The sequence below is a fragment of the Rattus rattus genome, chromosome 4 (genome assembly GCF_011064425.1).
Source record: "Rattus rattus isolate New Zealand chromosome 4, Rrattus_CSIRO_v1, whole genome shotgun sequence".
Taxonomy (NCBI): domain Eukaryota; kingdom Metazoa; phylum Chordata; class Mammalia; order Rodentia; family Muridae; genus Rattus; species Rattus rattus.
Genome location: NC_046157.1, coordinates 76,242,775 through 76,263,741, shown reverse-complemented (window position 1 = coordinate 76,263,741; position 20,967 = coordinate 76,242,775).

Genomic DNA, 20,967 nt, shown 5'->3' with positions numbered 1-20,967 from the left:
TTTAGCAATGGCTACATATAATATACATATACATAAATATATATGGTAACAATTAATGAAAAAAGAGAGCATTAACTTGTAGGCAGCCAAGGAGACTTATATTGAAGGATTTAGAAAGAACAAAGGGAAGGAAGAAATAAATAATTATAATGGGAACTCAAAAAGTGTTTCTGATACCAAACAAATGAGAATTTGAAAGAATGTGACTCATAATGTAAGGAGCTAATTAACTTTTTATCAAGGTAAGTGACATAGTTGTAGAGTTAGGAGCACACAAAGAACACTAACATGAGAGTGTTGCGAGTAATAAATAAAAAAATGTGACGCTATTGACAGCTACTTACCAGCAGTGGTGGTCTCCTGGCCCCATGGATATCCCCAAGCAGCAGTCCACACAGCTTGCATTCCCAGTTATCGGTCCCCTGATGCTAGTCTGCCAAGACTTGTTCTAAACCCTGAGCCCCTTATAAAGAAATTTCCAGGGGCTTATAATTTATCAGTCAGATTTAAAACAGTAAATTCTCAACCCCCAAAATGCTCACACAAAGAACTCAAAACTCAATTCAAATAAACAAAAGCTGCATATCTACATGGGGCAAATGCACACTATATTACTCTATTGTCCTTCTATGATATCCATAGCTAACTTTGACTTGTTTTTATCTTTCAAATATTATCCCCTTTCCCAGTTTCTGTCCAAAAACCTCCTATCCCATCCCATCTCTCCCTGCTACAATGAGGGTGTTCCCCCACCCATCTACCCATCTATTCCTGCCTACCCGCCCTGACCTTCCCTACATTGGAGCATCAAACCTTGGCAGGACCAAGGGCTTCTCCCCACATTGATGGCCAAGATGGCCATCCTCTACTATATACACAGCTGGAGCCATGGGTCTGTCCATGTGTACTCTTTAGATGGTGGTTTATTCCCTGGGAGCTCTGGTTGGTTAATATTGCTGTTCTTATGGGGTTGCAGATCCCTTCAGCTCCTTCAATCTTTTCCCTATCTCCTCCATTAAGGACCCTGTTCTCAGTTCAATGGTTGTCTGTAAACATCTGCCTCATGTTCATCTTCGTCTCCCATAGGTTCTGACTTGTCTTCCTTTTTCCATCTCTCCTTTCTTTCCCTGTCTCTTTCTGTTCCCTCTCTAAAATTCTCAGATCGTCTTCTTTTTCTACTGCCCAATCACAGGTTCTAGCCTTGTCTTTTACCAACCCTAACCTGAGTACAAATACTAATCTACACTTTCCAAGTTAAAGGGTTCTTTTTTCCTCAGATATAAACTAAGCACAACTATTACCATTCTGTAATTTATGAAGTATAAGGTACACCTAACAACCAGTCCATCATTTTTGTCAATTAAATGCAGCACTCCGCCACCCTAACATACAAAACTCAAAGGGGCTTATAATTCTACACCTCTTATGTCCTGGTTTGGCTTGTATATTATCTGAAAAGCATACTTTCAAATTTATCTCTTCTTTTTCAATACTAAACCACTTGAGTTAGCTATGAGACTGGAATCAGTCTTCAATTCTGCTAGAATTCCAAGAGAAATATAAATTTTCTGAAAATATAGGAAGCCTAATATCTTTTCATGAACTGAACCAAATTTTAGGGACAGCTGCCTACCTATAGAGTCCCCTCTTTCTTAACCCATTCAAGCATTATTTTGTGGTTATTTGGCCCAAGATCATCTGATAGACCTTTGTAATGCAAAATTATGAAGGATTTATTACCCTGTTTTGGCAGAGATTATCACTATTGACTATTGCACATGGTGTGCCCCTTTTCTGAACAGTAATTTGTTTGTAGATAAATAGGTAATTTCTGGCCAGTAGCTACCTTGCCATGATATACATCCTTCCCTGGAGGTAAGATGCTCATTTTCTTCTTTTTTGAATCTAAGAATGAGGTACTACCAGGAGCAGATATGTCTCAATAACAAATGATTAAATAACATTAAATGCCATTTTCTGTGGATTTATGACAATTTTGAAAACTATCCATTTATTTGAAGAAATCTAGACTGTTGTCCTTTAACCACTCTCAGCTCTTTCTAATTAAAATATCTTGAAAACACTGCAACAATTAACTTAGAGTCATGAATTTGCAATCTGGCCTTTAACTCATATGTTTAATTATGTAATAAAAGTTTACAAAGGCAATTATAAAGGACTGAGCCTAAGCTTTGTTTTTCTTAAAATGTTTATATCAATAGAAGAAATTTACATTAATGAAAATTTTAATTCTCTATCAAAATAAATTCTCTACCAATATAAGAAATTATGACTTCAACTTAGTAACAATTACAAAGATTTCGACCAAATGTGATTATGGCTACATGATCATTCTAGATATTACCTCCCTGTTCAAATTATGACTATTTCTAAATTCCCCAGAAAGATAGAACCACCTCCAGACCCCCAAACATAGGAAACTGGGACAGCAACTCTTCATAACTTCTTCATGCTAAATATGGGCGATGAGATATCTTTAAAAATGAGAGGTAGGGAAAATGAAAAAGTTGGTTAGGCCTTAAGATGGCCACGCCAACAATTGTTATTAGACTATGATGTCTGCATTCTGACTGGATCCATCTGAAAATCCATGACATCAGGAGTTTGAGCAGGTCAGGTTGGCATATGTGATGATGAATCTCACCAAAGCTTGACACTCTATAATATACAAATCTCAAAACGAAAATTATCAGCCAGATATCTGTATGGATTGTTCAAATCTGTATTGGGTGTACAGAATAGTAGGGATAAAATTCTGTTCTTTGTTTGAGCATGTGAAAGACAGTCTTTTTTATGAGCCAATTGTAATAATAACCAATTGTAAGTCTTCATTCATTCCATGTAAGGGATGGGCCAAGAGTCTTTACCTTTTTTTGTTTGATTCTATTGAATCTAGTTTTTCATAGTTCTGTCTATGTCATATCTGATCTATATAACTCTAGAAGGTTTCCAGAGTATATTCGTCTTTTTTTTTTAAAACACAAAGACATAGCCTTTTCCCACAAATCAGTATGTCCTTTAGTCAGCAATGAAGAAAACTATTAGCTTGATCTCTTTCCCAGAGGAAAAGTAAAGTAACCACAAAAGTCAAAATCACACCTATTTTGATAATAAAACACTTCAAACAAATGAAGTAAACTAAATAAATAATGTATGTGCCTATTCTTAGGCTTTTCTAATCTGTCATGTCAGGATAATAACCCGAAATTCTCTTGATTACATAATCCAAATGGTCATCCCTGAAAACACACTTAAAACTATCTATATATACACTGAACAGATTATAGTTAAAAATGACTATGTATAATATGCATATAAATGCATGTATATAAATAAAATAAGGAAAAAAGAGACCATGAATTTGTAGGCAGCCAAGGAGCATTATATTGGAAGGGAATAAGGGAAACAGAGTAATAATATCATTATATTAAGATCTCAAAAACTGTTTCTGACACTAAACAAATGAGAATTTGGAAGAGTGTAATTCATAATGTAAGGAACTAATTAACATTTTAATCAAGGTATTTGACATACCTATAGAGTTAGGAGAAAACAAAAACACTAACATTAGAGAAACAACCTCTGGTGTTTTCTGGTACAGAATGATGTGTAGAAAAAATGTGATAACTACTAAAACCGTCATTGAAACATCTAGGCATGTCATTAAGTCCACATTCAATCGCTTCCTAGAATCTTGGTCTAACATATTATTATATCAACTAGATGAAGAGGACCTGATTGGGCTTCCAAACCTACCCTCTTCCAAAGGGGAAAAAGGAGGCAAGACAGGCATAGCTCATTCTAGAATGTATTGGAAGTTATGAGGGTTTATATATTGAGAATACTCAAATTGTAAGGACAAGAGATTTTCACAGATGAATTTCTCTTTTGAAAGTTAATTACTATCCACATAATGAAATCAAACTTATAATGACAACAACAAGCTTGTATTGTATACTAATTTTGTGATAGTCTTAATTTTAAATAATTGTATGTAATGACTCATTTTGTTCTGACAATTTAATTAGATTAATATTGTCATTTTGAATATGAAAAAGATAGAGTTGGTTAATGATTATTACATTGAATAGCAAAAAAAAGAAAAAAGTGAATCCTGTCTTTGTGTAGGTTGCCTCTTCCTAAAATACCTTAAGTAATATTCTAGAAAAGAAAGTAAAAATAAATAAATAAATCTATAAACAGTATATTTTAAAACTATAAATATAGTATGTTTAAATGCTTCATATGATAAGATTGTACTTTTAAAGCCATACAATACAATTATCATTTTTAGAATAATGAATAACGTAATTTTTTCATTTCAAAATATGCACAGTCAACTGTGCCAGGTATAGTATAGTTACAGAAATTAACCATTCACATTGTTACAATTCTAGTGGAATGCTTTTCCTTGTTATTGTAATATTAATACAATATTAATATTGTATTAATATATGCTACAATCGATGAGGCACAGGAAATGCTAAATAAATCTGAGTTTGGCCTATTAAGTCGTGAAATATTCTTTTAGGTGCTAGCACTGTAAAATCCTTTTATATAGCAGAATTCTTTAAAAAAAATCTTTGAAGATTTCAGCAGTGTGCACAGTGTTTTTTAATCATATGCAACCATGTGCCTTCTGTCTTGAAATATTTCTTTATATTTTTAACCCACGAAGTCTGTTCTATGCTGCCTATAAATGTGCCCAACATTGTGAGATTTTTCACCTGCCAGTGACCACTCCTCATAGGAAAATAATTCACAGGAAAACAATCCATAACATCCTCAACTGCAAGTAGATCCTCTGCTAAAAATAGGAACTTGAGAATCTGGTCACTCCCTTCATGCAGATAATCATGGTTTCATTGATTTTTGTGTGAGCATCAGTTATGTCATATTCACAAGACAGCATTTCACAGCACCCCTTATGTTCTTCAGCTGTTATATTCTTTTCTTCTTTCTCTTCCAAGAAGTAGCCTAAGACATAGAAGAGGAATTGATATATACATTCCATCTGTGTCTGAATTCTTAGCACTCTGAATGCTTATGCATCTATGTTAATGAATGCCCTCTGCAGTAAGTTTTGATGTTCAAGGTTGAAGTTAGATCAAAGCTGTAGAACGATTACAAATAATTAGCGAGCAGTCTTAAAGCTTGACCATTTTGCAAAGTATAATCAAAGGTTATCCTCATAAGCAAATGATTTTTTACCCAAAATTTAGTCCGTGCTTATAGTGAGCTTTCTTCTGTGGAGCAGATATCAAGTTCAATTAAGCGAATAGTTGGTTATCCTCATCAATGACCTTGCACTATTTGGACAACAGGCATATTTTCTCAGAAAGGTTTGAGTTTTTGCTTTCTACATTCAGCACTATGTAAGATTGTGATGTCTTTTCTCTTTGACTAGACTTCATAATATGTTCTAACACTACGAAAGTTCACCAGCACAGTTTCTTAATCACCAGGGTTAATTTCTTTCTTTACTACATCAAAAGCTATTGTGGTCTTTAACAACAGGGTCTCACCATAAAGTTATGGTGGATAAGCAGAAAAAAATGTTGATAGCCTAAAATTGCAACTTTCTTAAAGAAGAATTTGTAATGCAGAGCATGTAAATGCATTTCTTCAAAGTATTTTTTGTGGGTGCTTACTATGTTTTAGACTAGGAACAAAGAGCTGAATATGATTCAGAAAATCCTTTCAAAATGAAACAAAAATCTCTAATACATGCTAATGGCCAGGGTTTTCTGTACTATCCTCAAGAAAGCCAAACATGGTTATCAGGAGGGGAAAATATAAAAGCTTAATTAAAAATTGAACAATTTTTTTTTCTTAATGCATCAGTGAGAAAATCAGTACCAGGTTACACATGAGGAAGATGCTAATGGAAGATCAAGTGGCTTTCCCAAAGTCATACATACTGTTTATGGGCATAAAAACCAAGAAAATCTGTCTTCTGATTTCCAGGTCAGTTCTCTTTTTTGATAAATTAGCTTATTGCTATGTCTAATTGAGTTTTCAGTGTATTGCAATTCTTACTTGATATTTCTAGGAATATATTTTTGAAATAATATTTTAACAAGAATTCATTCCAAATATGTGGGTGGCCAGAAAAAATAATAAAACTTTCTAGAAAATATATTAAGGAAAATAATTCTCATTTCATTATGATCACAATCAATATTAATATCTGGTTCTTTCATACTGAGAATCATGGGAAGAAATTCTGCCTAATAGTGTTAAACATAACACTAAAAGCTGTATAGATTATCATTTTTCAGGCAATTTCACATTGCCAAGATCAAAAGTAAGCAACCGGAACATCTAGAATACCCAAAGTTTAGAATTGATCAAAGTTAATGGTGCAGAAATTTTCTCATCAATATCTTTTCTTCCTTTCTTCAGAGCAATTAATTTCTCTAGGAATGAGGTAAGAAAAACAAGTGAATCAGGCATGTAATGAGGCTTTGTAATAAAAGAGGAAATGGAGAATGAGTCTCAACCCAGTTGCATATGAGACACTGTGGACACAGCTCTAAGAATGTGTGCACTTGAAAGTGAGCTAGCTCAGGCTCACACCCTCTGCCCCTTCCCCACTTTACTCTCATCTCTCTTTTCTACCACTTGAGATAAAGTTATTTGTTAGCAAACTGTTTGTCAGTAATTCACTCAGTCCCAAAGACTAAACTCTTTACTGTTAACTTTTATTACCAAATTAATTTCAATTTGATATTTCTGGACTTTGTTCTGTATACTACATTTGTATAACATGCAGTATAAAATTTGAATCAGGTCATCAAGCTGGATGAGTAAGAACTTTGATCTGCTGAACCATCTCAGCAGCCCCCTCAAACATTCTGAAGTTAAAAACAGGGAAAGCAGGAAGTGTGTCTAAAATAAAGGGAGGAATTATTTATAGTCTTTTTCGTTGTGGCTAGCTCATATTTCTTTGTTAACCATTTCTTAGAGGGATGGAGCAATATAAATTTATAAAGTAAAAATATGAGAAAACAAGGTGAAATGATATTTTCAAAAGCTGAGAAAGCTTACTGAAAGAAAAAAAAGAGATACAAGAAAAGTTTTCAAAGGAATAGACTCCTACTAAAGTTCATTCATGAAGCCAGAGATGGATAAAATCACACACCTGATAAAATCAAATTACACACCATGGTTTTAACTATTGTCTTAACCAAGAAAAGTTTAACAGAGCTAAGCATTGTGTGTGGGGGCACCTGCAATGTCATTTAATCCCAAAATACAGCATGACATGTAGAAAGCACAAGTCCCTTAGAGTATGATGGGTCTATGAACTATTGATATTTGCTACAGATGGGGAAACAAGAAGGTAAAAGTAGAAGAAAGAACATACCCTCTGCTCATACTTAATAGTTGTGCAGCTGTGCCTTCATGTGAGACTTGCATTTTAGTGCTGCTTTCTCTGACCATTGCCTGCCTTTGTATCCATTTCAAATAACTGGTCTGCCTTGTCTACCATCAAGAGGAAGAGAATTCCTCCATCTTACTGCAACTTGCTAAGCCAATGTTGCTTGATACCCATGTGTGTCCTGTTTTCTTCACAGGAGTAAGGGATGTTATGGAAGGAGCGAGGGAGGAACTAAAACAGAGGTAAAATGAGAAAAGTGTGATAGAAATACAAAGTAAATAATTACCTTAATTAAGACAAATATTCACACACGATATATATTGTCAGTTTCAACAAAGTGACTGTTCCTTGCAGACAGAGTAGCAGAATCATGGGTAGCAGCCCAACGTCCTCTTGGGAAGAAGAATTACAAAGAGGAAAGAAATAGGTGTAATTGCATAACAAAGTTCCACCACTAAATGAAGTCAGAGTTCACAACTTACTTCTGTTTCTTACTGATGGTAACGAGTTAGCTCCAAAGCCCTCCAAATTTAGGAATCTATAGCAGGGAAACTACAGAAGACTTTAGACTGAAAATGAGAATGACAATATGAGTTGACTAAATTTAACACTTGCTTCCTAAGAGATACAGATGGCAAGTTTGTATAGTTAGCACAGCACTGGATGTTTTAAATAGCCCTGGGTGAAGAATCAACATAGGAACATGGAGCCATTAAAATGCAATAAATCTCAGCACAGTAAATGTACAGGGAGCAAGAAATACATTGGAGCTTTTCACTTGGCTTCACTAACAGACTGTAACATCATATTTTAACTCAGGAGTAAAGGAGTAGTACATTTAAAATTTTGTTGGATATAACTCAACAGAAAAATATTAACATGAATTGTGTATTAAAAGATCTGTCCTTTTTATGACACTGTTTAATTCATTGTTCAGAATGCTGAAAATGTGTTTCATGCCACATATTTTAAGGTTTTTTTTAGCTCAAAAATATCAACCTCATGAAGAAAACAAATATGTAAAATAAAATAAAAGCAACAGTCAAACCAACACATGTGCAACCTAAAGTGACACCAGCTCCTTTTTTTGTTATTATATTTTCTTTGCCAGTAAGAATCACTATTGAGAAAGATTTTTGGTACGTAAAACACATTTAAGGGATTAACAATGACCAGGTGGTAAAAATTTAAAACCATTATGTTGCTCCCCAGTTCTCTGAGGAAACTCTGACATGAAAAAGACTGGATTTGACTGTTTAAAGAATTTGCTGAAACAGCAAATTCCATCCAGCCTCCCCTGATGAATAATGTCTACCTCATGCTGGGGAAGGTTTTTTTTTTTTTTTTTTTTTTTTTTTTATCTCACTGGTACATAACTCTTCTTGGTATAACTATGTTTAGAATCCATAGCAGCAGAGCTCAGGGCATTTCAAGATGGTATTTTTAAATGTGTCATCACCCCTGCCATATTCTCTCTCTCTCCAAATGTTTCAGCTTCCTCACACTTTCACACATCCACATAGAACAGAATCAGAAGAAATTGCATTCAGAAGGAAATTGCAACACAAGTCTCTTCCAGAACGTGATACACTTGGCTTAGTGGTATACTAATAGCTCCCATGGTTCAGTGCTAAGTAAAATTTGTATTCTCAACATAGGCAGTGCTGTGATGTACAGTATTTTTTTAGGCTCCTGTTCAATGTAAGTAGACTCCAGAAAATAAAATAATTCTATTAAAATGGGGTACAGAGCTAAACAAAGAATTCTCAACTGAGGAAAATCGAATGGCTGAGAAGTACCTAAAGAAATGTTCAATATCCTTAGTCATCAGGGAAATGCAAATCAAAGCAACCTTGAGATACTGCTTCATACTAGTCAGAATGGCTAAGATCAAAAACTCAGTTGACAATAGATACTGGCAGGGATGTGGAAAAATGGGAACACTCCTCTATTGCTGGTAGGATTGCAAGCTGGTACAACCATTTTGGAAATCAGTGTGGCGGTTGCTCAGAAAATTGGACATTGTACTACTAGAGGACCCAGCTATAACACTCCTGGGCATATACCCAAAAGAAGCTCCAATATAAAACAAGGACACATAGTCCACTATGTTCATAAAAGCATTATTTATAATAATCAGAAGCTAGGAAGAACCCAGATGTCCCTCAACAGAGTAATGGATACAGAAAATATGGTACATCTACACAATGGAGTATTACTCAGCTATTAACAATGGAATTGATGAAATTCATAGTCAAAAGGATGGAACTAGAAAATATCGTCGTGAGTGAGGCAACACAATCACAAAAAAAGCACACACAGTATGCACTCACTGATAAGTGGATATTAGTTCAAAAGTTTGGAATACCTAAGAAAAAATTCCCAGATCATATGAATCTCAAGAAGAAGGAACACCAAAATATGAATGTCTCATTCCATCTTAGAAGGGAGAACAAAATACTCATGGGAGAAAATACAGAGACAAAGAGTAGGGCAGGGACTGGAGAAAAGATCATCCAAAGACTGTCCCACTTAGGATTTCGTCCCATATGCAGTCACCAATCCCAGCTACTATTGCTTATGCCAGGAAGTGCTTGCTGACAGGAGCTAGATTTTGGAGCCTCCTCAGAGACTTTGCCAGAGTCCTACTGATACAGATGAGGGTGCTTGCAGTCATCCATTGGACTGAACAATGGGATCCCAGTGGATGAGTTAGAGCAAAGACTGAAGGAGCTGAAGGTGTTTGCAACCCCATAGAAAGAACTATAATAACAACCAACCAGACCCTACCACAGCTTCCGGGGACTAAACTACCAACCATTAAGTAAACATTGAGGGACCCATGACTGGAACCACATATGTAGCAGAGGATGGCATTGTGCAGCATCAATAGAAGGAAAAGCCTTTGATCCTGTGAATGTAGGGGAATTTCCCCAATGTAGGGGAATGCCCTGGTGTTGAGGATGTGTAGGAGTAGAAGCATCTTTCTAGAAGCAGTAAGAGGGGCAAGGGCATATGTAAGAGGGGGGAAAGGGGAAAACATTTGCAATGTAAATACATAAAATATCCAAGAAAAATAAAATTATAAAAAATGTTAATAAGGTACATAATCAATTAAAATAAAAGAAACAAAAAAGTAGAAGAATAAGTAAATTTTCTTTTCATTATTTCGCATAAGACTTTCATGATGCAATGAGAAAAACCCACCAATTGCTAGCTATTCCTCCCTTTGTTTTGGATGAATAGAGTAAAGATGGTTACTCAGAAATCTAGAGCATTGATCCACCTATAGATTCACAAAGGAAGTTTAATGAAATGATAAGTGAAATTCTGTGCATTGAGCCTACAAGAGAACAAACTATGTGTAGCATGTCATTAGGATTAGAAATGTATGTGGAAATAATACATATAGTCTGCAGAAAAACCAATTTGGGTACCTAAAATATGCTTAATAAAGCACCACCATTTTATAAACTACTCTGACTTAAAACATGACCTTCTGAACTTGTGTTCAGGGTTAAAAAGTTTATTAAAAGTAGATCATTTTCCTTATTTTCTTTTTTTCTTACATGCCATACACCTGCTTCATTTATGTGTAAATAATACATTATTATACACAATAGAAATGTAAATAGTATATCATTCATCATATATAGGTAGGAAAAATAAGGTATCTGTGACTTATAGATCTCTAAAATGAGACTTAATGATAATAACCTAACAGGACCAAGAATTTTATAACTACATGGTGATGGTTCAATTGGAGAGATGATATTCAACATTGGCTGACATTATAGAAAAATTTGTAGATTAATTTAAAGTAGCAGAGAGAGCATCAGCAAAACAAAAGATAAAAATAGAGTTAATGGAGAAAGGAAACACTGGGCCAAGTAAAGGAAATAGATAATCCTGTTAAGAACAGACAAAGTTGTTGGGATGTGCAAAGAAAATCATGAAAACACATCCTACTCGGAAGATCAGGGTTTCCAGAGACTGAGGCTGCTGTCATTTGTTTAACACACTGTGGTAATGCTGTGTCCTAATGGCTTTTGGACAGATGTCAGGAACGTCTTAATAAGTAGAGATAAGGTAATTTGCAAACTCACAGAACACTCTCATTATAACATACATGTCAGAAAGTGAATGTTCTAATACATAATGAAACTGGCAGAGTGGGGACTTTAAAATGATTGTGGCTATGTGAGTTGAAATACACTATTTTGAGAAAATATATTTCACTGACACTGGACAATAAGGAACGAGGACATGTTTTCCTATATATAGAAGTCTTTCCTGAGAGATCTAAACTTGTATTAGCAAGTAGAGAGCAATGAGGAATACATAACTTAATATGGTGATAGATAAATAATAAAGGCCCAAAGATATGAGATAGAATGAAAAGACTTCAAACAGTAACACAAACAGTAATTTATTGGGTTTTTATCAAAGAGAACTTGGTGTGCTGCAAATTTTTTATGCACGACTTCATTTGAACTTCAACACCACATAAAGGAATCAATATTACTTTGTTCAATTCAGATATAAAAAACTACAGAGTAGTTTTGCAAAAATATGAAATTTCAAATCAGCTCCCAATTTGTCAAAACAAAGGAGCTTGTATCTAATTATATTTGCCCAAAATAATTGCTTATACTGTTTTAATGATGTAAGCTAAGCTTGCATTATTATTTTTATGGTACTCTTCTTTCAGCAGCTCATAGTATTTAGTCTTTTTTTAAACCAGTTACCTCAAATATATTTCTTTTTGTCTTTTAACACAGAGCTGTGCTATTCATCTTTAACTGGCCTTGAAATCAAATTCCCTCTTCTTACATGTGGACTGCTGAGAGTAGAGATATGCACCAGTGTATTTGTTTAGATAAATATTTCTCCCCGCTTTTATTTTGTTTGAAGAAGTTTTATTTTATTGGTTAGTCTCTTTATAATCAATCAGTACATCATAAATGCATTAGAGTTGAAATAATTATAAAATGTAAAGTACTAATTTTTTTCTTTGTTTCATCTTGACTTTCATATTTTAAAGGCTATTTTAAGTACTCTTATTCACTATAGTGATATATAATAACTTGGAAATACTGAAATATAGCACACTGTCTTAATTAAGTTTTCATTGCTGTGAAAAGAGCCATGAACCAAACAACTCTTCTAAAGGAAAGCATTTAATTTGGGCTGGTTGACACTTTCAGAGGTTTAGTTTATTATTATCATTGTGGGAAGAATGCCAGTATACAGGCAGACATGGTGTTGGAGAAACTGAAAGTATTATTATTTGATCTGCAGGTGACACTTGGAGACTGTATGTCAAAGACTGGCCATTCAGTAACACACAGTGTCCAACAATCCAAACCTATTCCAACAAGAACATATTTTGTGGCTGGTTAATCAGAAAGGTAGTTTCTCATCATTTTATTGTAGCAATCTCTGCCCATTTCTTTAGCTGTTACAGAGTTTAAGCACTCACGTTTGCAAATTGTCTTGATATTCTAGGGTATAACCTCTTGGTGAGAAAGCTAAATATAGGTCATTTAGAGATAATCTAAAGACCCCTTTACAATATATTAACCTAAATTCTTTAATCATATTGTTATACCCTCTAGTCTCCAATGCTTATTGGGAAGTATAAAAAACCTAAGTGAAAATAAGAAGAGAAACAATTTTCTTTATGCTTGTTTTTCTCTGTTTTCATTGAGCTAAATGCCTTGCCTGGCTTTGTCTTCATTGGTTAAAAGACATGGTTCTAAAACATATGATTGTTTTCTCCTTAGTTGCAGTATACAATCCAGCTCCTTTTTGGGTGCTCTCTTAAAAATACTTTCATCTGACAGACAGCAACAGCAATCCTTAAGACAGTTGCAGTCACATTATTTACAAATGAAGCGTTCCAGTTTTCTGTTGTTGTTGTTGTTGTTGTTGTTGTTGTTGCTTCAATGCAAGAAAGTTTTACTGAAATTAGAACTAGAGTTGCCAGTACTAGATAAAACCATCTGAGCTCCTGACACTTAGGAGCTGAGATTCTGGTGTTATATTTATTAACAGCATGTGAAATTCCTCCTTTCACTCTAAAAAAGAAAGAACCAAAGGTTAAGCCTTCAAGTAAACATGCCTTGAAATCACTTTGTTAGTAAGATAAGCTTTCAGTTCTTGTCACTAACTAAAAGGAGACTAAATTCTGGACTTAAATTTATAAAAACCTGCTTAATGCCAGGTATTCATTTAAATATGCATTTGAGTTCAATTACTGGTTTATGTTCAATTATTATCATTAGTGTCTATGAATGTTATCAAATATAGATATGAAAATGCTAATTGACAGTAGAGAGTATGTCAACTAGGCACATTTTGTATGCAGAGATTTTATTTCACTAAAATAAATAATAACAGTTAATTAAAACAAGTAAAAAGACCTACTGGAGGACTTTTGAAATCCCTAGCATTTTTTCTGCATAGGTATTTTTATTTTTTTGAGGCTTACTATAAAGTCTCCAACTCCTAGTTTTTCTGCTAGTTGTAGTAGGGTAGAAGCCTAACCACATTGACTTCACTTTTATCTTCTATGAGCCTTCCTCTAGTTTACTTAAGCAGAGATATGAAAGACAATTGCTTCTGACAAGCAGTCTGTTCTATGATCATCAGGTAGTATCTAGAAGACATGGATGTCGAGTACTAAGAGTACTAATGTGCAGCCTTGTATGCTTATAAGAAGTGAACAAAGACTCTCTGCCTCCTCTCTCCTCTCTCTTCCCTCTCCTCTCTCCCCTCTCTCCTTTCTCTCTCCTCTCTCCTCTCCTCTCCTCCTCCTCCTCTTCCTCTCCTCCTCCTCTTCTTCTTCCTCTCTCTCTCTCTCTCCTCTCCTCTCCTCTCCTCTTCTTAGCTATACAAATTAAGGCTTTGTTCTTGCAAGCATGCCTGTAACTGTAATGACGTAGCTCAGTGTACTGCCAAAATCCTAGTAAGTTGTACATTAAACCTTCAAAACTGATCTAAATGAAGGTTTTTGTTTGTTTTGTTTTTTGTTTTCTATTGTTTTGTTTTTGTTGTTTTTGGTTTTTTTTGTTTTGTTTTTGTTTTTGCTACAGAATATATCAGATGTTACAGTGAATCCACCAGATTGATGTAGCCAGCTGCTGAATATAAATAAAATAAAATTGTACTTTTTTCTTTTGAAAAATAAATTGAATTCACTTGCTCATTCGGAAAAAATAAAAGTGTAGAAAATTGAAATTTTATAATATGGAACTGTTAGAAGGACAGCTTAATTATGTTTTGCTTCTGTGGTTGATTCTGATATGGCTGTTTCTACTATCTTCAGAATAAGTTCCTTGTGTCTATTCTTATATTTGTGTGTCCTTTAAAACACTTCTAAAAATTAATTGTTAAAATTGTTTATATATACATATATAAAATTATTATATTATACACACATACACATATATATGAGTTAATACACTGAAAGAAAAATAAATTATGTGATCAAACTATTTTTTTTAGAAGTGACCTAGTGATAAACAAGTATTTACCTGCTGGAAAACTCTTTTAACATGATTCACTGCTAGTCTTTTGTGATGGCAATAGCACTTAGGGTTCTTACTGCGAGCACCCAGAGTTCAATTCACCACAGCCATGCCAAGTGTCTCACAACTGCTTGCTTCTCTAATGCCAGGATATCTTATACCCAATTCTCATCACTGGGGTTACCTGCCCTCATGTGCTACACATTAAAATGTGTACATGCATGTGCACACACACACACACACACACACACAGAGTGCATGTGCTAAAATAAAATAATAACTTACATTATAGAGACATCATTCATTAAATTAAAATTCAAATACTATAAATAACTGTGAATGTATTCCAAGGAAAGAAATAAAATTAATCTTTTTATAAGTTAATTATTTCAGAAAATTATTTCATGAAAGTATGATGTAATGAAAAAGAAGTATTAAAACCACTTTCCAGAGTTCATCCTCTGGAAACAGCACGAAAACACAACCATTCCAGATATTAATTTTGATAACATGCATCGCTAATTTTTGACAAGAGTATATTATATATGGTTGCTTTTCATCCCTTAATAATATATATTTTCCTTTACTGGCTATTTAAGAAATTTTCAGGCTATTCAAAAAAAGCTTAAAATGTTTATTATAAGTTCAAAATAAATTTCTTTATTTAAAATTATTTTATAAGAATTCATAAATTCTTATTTTTCTTTTATTAACAGTTAGTTAACATCCCAAATGCTGCCTCTTTTTGGGATTCCCTTCATAATGTACATCCCCAACTGCCTCCCTTTTCTTAACGGTGAATATTTAACTGCTTCCCAAGTCGACATTGCATGCGTTTCTGTGTAAAACTTGGTATTAATGTTCTCTTTGAACACTTTTGGTCATAGGATGTCACAGTGGTCATAGATTGACAAGAAAATGTTTATGCTGAAGGAAATACTCATTGTCTGCTGTAGTTGAGGAAAAAGTGTCTCTTTTAAATTCCAATCTGCTTTTTATCCATGTAACTCGGTTTGATTTTTAGCTTTGAGTATTATTCTCTTATAGTAATATTTCCTACATATATCCCATTTTTAAAATAGTTCTGTATCTTGGATGTGAGTGTTCCATTGTAGCCAAATGAGATCAGAATTATCCAAGTGACTCCATTCTACATTTTTAATTAATTTGCTTACTTGTTTTTTTAATTCTTGATTTTTTTTATTGGATATTTTTATTTACATTTTAAATGTTATTCCCTTTCCCAGTTTCCATTCCATAAACTCCCTATCCCATCCCACTCCTTCTGCTGCTATGAGGGTGTTCCTCCACCCGCCCACCCACCCATTCCTGCCTTCCCACACTGACATTACCCGACACTGGGACATTGAGCCTTGGCGGGAACAAGGGCTTCTTCTTCCACTGATGCCCCACAAGGCAGCCTCTTCTGCTACAGATGAAGCTGGAGCCATGGGTGTGTCTATGTATACTCTTTGGATGGTGGTCCCTGGGAGCTCTGGTTGGTTGGTATGCGGTTGATTGTTCTGATAGGGTAGAACTCTTTCAGCTCCTACAATCCTTTCTCTAACTCCTAAACTGGGGATCCCATTCTCAAGATGAGCCTCTGTATCTGTCAGGCTCTGGCAGAGCCTCTTGGGAGACAGCTATATCAAGCTCCTGTCAGCTTGCGCTTCTTGGCATCAGCAATAGTGTGAGCTTGGTAGCTGTATATGTTCTGGGTCACCAGGTGGGTAGTCTCTCAATGGCCTTTCCTTCAGTCTCTGCTCTAAACTTTCCTTCCATATTTCCTCCTGTCAATATTTTTGTTCCCCCTTCTAAGAATGACTGAAGCATCCACACTTTGCTCGTCCTTCTTCTTGAGATTCATGTGGTCTGCGAATTGTATCTTGGGCAATCTAAGCTTTTGGGTTCATATCCACTCATCAGTAAGTGCAAACCTTTGTGTGTGTGTGTGTGTGTGTGTGTGTGTGTGTGTGTGTGTGTGTGTGTGTGTGTGTGTGGTTGGGTTACCTCATTCAGGATGATATTTACTAGTTCCATCCTTGCCTATGAATTTCATGAAGTTGTTGTTTTTAATAGCTGAGTAGTACTCCATTGTGTAAATGTACCACATTTTCTGTATCCATTCCTCTGTTGAGGGACATCTGGGTTCTTTCCAGCTTCTGGCTATTATAAATAAGGCTGCTATGAATATAGTGGAGCATGTGTATTTGTTATAAGTTGGGGCATCTTTTGGGTATAGGCTCTGAAGTGGTATAGCTGGGTCATTATGTAGAATGATGTCCAATTTTCTGAGGAACCTCCAGACAGATTTCCTGAGTGGTTGTACGAACTTGCAATCCCAACAGCAATGAAGGAGCATTCCTCTTTATCCACATCCTTGTCTGCTTCTATTGTCTTTTGAGATTTTTATCTTAGCCATTTTGACTGGTGTGAGGTGGAATCTCAGAGTTGTTTTGATTTGCATTTCCCTGATTACTAAGGATGTGGAACATTTCTTTAGGTGCTTTGCAGCCATTCAATATTCTTGGGTTGAGAATTCTTGTGTTTAGCTCTGTACCCCATTTTTAATAGGGTTATGTGATTCTCCAGAATCTAACTTCTTGAGCTCGTTGTATATTGGTTATTACACCTCTACTGGATGTAGGATTGGTAAAGATCTTCTCCCAATATGTTAATTGCTGTTTGGTCCTAATGACAGTATCCTTTGCATTTGTAAGACAGTATCTCACAAAGTCTAATCTGCCTCTAACTTCCTAAGTAGAGGAACATGAACACAATTTCCTGATCCTTCTGCCCAGTTTTCAAGTGATAGGATTACAGGCATGTGACACAACACATGTCCTCAATTTTTACTGTCCTTTTGTGTTGAGTTGAATAATCATACAGTGCTATATTTGCTTTTTACATTTAAACACAGTATAAAGAAGGTTAAACATGATATCATCCTAGACAAACATAGAAGCAGAAGTAAGCATTTGCCTCATCTGTTTTATAAGAATTATTTTTAGAATAATCAAAGGACCAATTAAAGAAAATGTCCTTACAAAAGAAAAGAGACAATCTATACGAAATAGAAATATAGCACAAATGATGCCAATGATTATATATATATATATATATATATATATATATATATGTAGAGAGAGAGAGTATAACAAATAATAACAGGTGATATTTGGTAAATAATTAAGTGCAAATTGGTTATCACATTAAAATGATGGCATAGATATGAATTATTAAATTCACTAAGACTGTGCACATAGAAATACTCAAAATAACAATAAATATCTTTTAAATATCTCTACCTAAGCATACTCTTTTGCTAACCCCCCATTTATAAGCAATTCTGGAACTAGAATGCCATGTTAAATACTACAAGAATTTACAGAATGTGGAAAACTACAGTTGAAAAATGACCCAGTTCCTGTAACACATAAATGAAGATCATCAGTAAGAAAAGATTATCACAAAGAATATCAGTTGAACCTTATGTATCATCTTGGCTGGAGATTTCAAGACAAACTTGCACATATTTATTTTAGAAGTAAGAGTAATAAAATATCAATTGTTCCTTTACTATAAAATTTAGTTAATATTCATTTATATAAACAAAAAATGAAAATTTACTTAAAGTAATTGCTGATTTACACTTAGTACTATCATAGAATTTTGTTAGGATTTTCAATAAATATGTTAATGAGGATGTTAAAATATGATATGTAGTTTATGGGATCAGTAATGTAGTAATTGAATTCATAATATTTTTAGAATTGTACTTGGAAAAATATAGATGTGTCCAAAAATAAAGCAAGTATCTCTGAGCATGTGTCATGGAAAGCTTATTTTACTATTGTGTTCATGGTTTTGTGTCTGAGATATCCTTTGTTCATACAGTATATAAGCTATATGACTCTGAGTTTCTATGTACTCCTTGTGTAGTTTCCAAGTTAAGTTCTAAATAGAGTTTGAACATGATGAAAACATACTTTAGAGAATCTTCTTAGCACTCTACACTCTATGTCTAAAGAATCACACCAGAGTGTTCAATAAGTTTCATGACTATATACTTTAATGTCCAGGCCAACATGTGTTAATCAGTTATAACTGGAGACCAAGATCATGAACAGGTAATATCATTAATAACAAGTCCCAACTGGAAACTTTGTCAATAGTCAGCTTATGATTCACTTGAAAAAAGTGATAGAGGAGATGGAGGACAACAGCAGAATAAGACCTCTAAATCAGTTAAGCAAAGTGCTTATGAGACCAAAGAGACTAAAGCAGCAAGCAAAGGATCTATGTGGGTCTCAACCAGATCCTCATCATATATATTACACCTTTTAATTTAGTGTTTTTAATGGAACTCCTAATTGTGCAAAAGAGTGGGTCTATGACTATTTTGCCTGATGTTGGGATTTGTTCCTTCTGTTGGTTTGCCATGTCGAACATTAATATGATAGTTTCAATTATCTTATTATTTTTTATTTTGACATGTTTTGTTGTTAGTGCTTAGACTCCTGTTCTTTTCTAATGAAGTACAAAAGTGGATGAATCCAGAATAGAAGAGGAAGTGGGATGGTGGGGATAAACTTGAAGGAGAAACTATAATAAGAAAATATTATATAAGAAAAATTCTATTTTCCTTTTTTTCATATTTTACCTGTGTTTTGAAGCCTTTAATTTAACTTAGTATTTGCTTGTAATTATTTTAAATAAATTAATATCTTTCACAACATGCAAGAAATCACAGTACATCTTTTTTATTATTATTATTAATTTACATTACACCCCAATCAATGTCAGGTTCCTCTCCCTCCTCTCCTCCCAGTATCTCTCTCTTGCCCCCCATTCCCCAATTCCCTTCTCCTTTTCTCCTCAGAAAAAGGAAAGCACCCCATGGATACCAAAGTATTCAGGCCTATCAAAATCTAGTAGAACTAGGTGCATCTTCTCTTATTTAGCCTAGGAAAAGCAATCCAGTTAGAGGAAAGTTGTGCAAAAAAGACTATAGACAGCACCTGCTCCAGTTATGTGTCTCACATGAAGACCAAGTTACATGTCTATTACATATGTGTACAAGAACTAGGTCTTTCCTCTGCATGTTCTTTGCTTGGTGCTGCTTTAATCTCTATGAGGCCCTATAAATCCAGTTTGGGGTGATTTTCTTATGGTTTCCTTGGCCTCTCTTGCTCTTCTGTTCCTTCTTCCCCATCTTCTACAAGATTTTCAAGCTCTGCCTAATGACTAGCTAACTACTGGTTTCTCTATTTGTTTCTATTGCCTGCTCAGTAAGGCCTCTCAAAAAACAGTTGTGCTTATTTCCTGCTTGCAATTACAGGATAATGTTATTAAGTGTCAGGGGTTAGATCTGTCTCATGGGATACATCTTAAGTTGGGGTAATCATTGGTTGTCTATTACAAAAACTGTACTCCAATTTTATCCCTGTATACCTTGCATGTAGGATAGATTATGTATTCAAGGTTTTGTGGGCTAATTGGTATCCATATCCCTCCATTTTGGAAGTCTTGCATGGTTATAGAAGCTGGCACTTCAGATTCCATATACCCTATTGCTAAAAGCCTTAGTTAAGGTCATCCTCACAGGTTCTGGAAATTTCCCTTGTCTTAGATATCTATTTCATCCCAAAGGTTCATTCTCCTCCCACCCCATACAAAAGATGTTCCATTGACACTATCAATAAGACAAAAGAGCAAACTACAGAATGGGAAAAGATCTTTACCAATCATACATCTGAAAGAGGAATTAATATCCAAAACATGTAAAGAATTCAGGAAATCAGACAAAAACAAATGAAATAACACAATTTTAAAATGTAGTACAGAATTTTCGACAGATGACTCATTAATGGGCAATGAAAAATTAAAGAATTTTTCAACATTTTTGTCATCAGAAAAATGCAAATCAGGTTTCTTTTCAATAAAAGGAAAATAAAGAGTCTCTCCCTAATACTTAAAAGACTTAGGCTCAGTTTTTAGCTTCACACCATTCGCAGTCTGCTAAGCTCA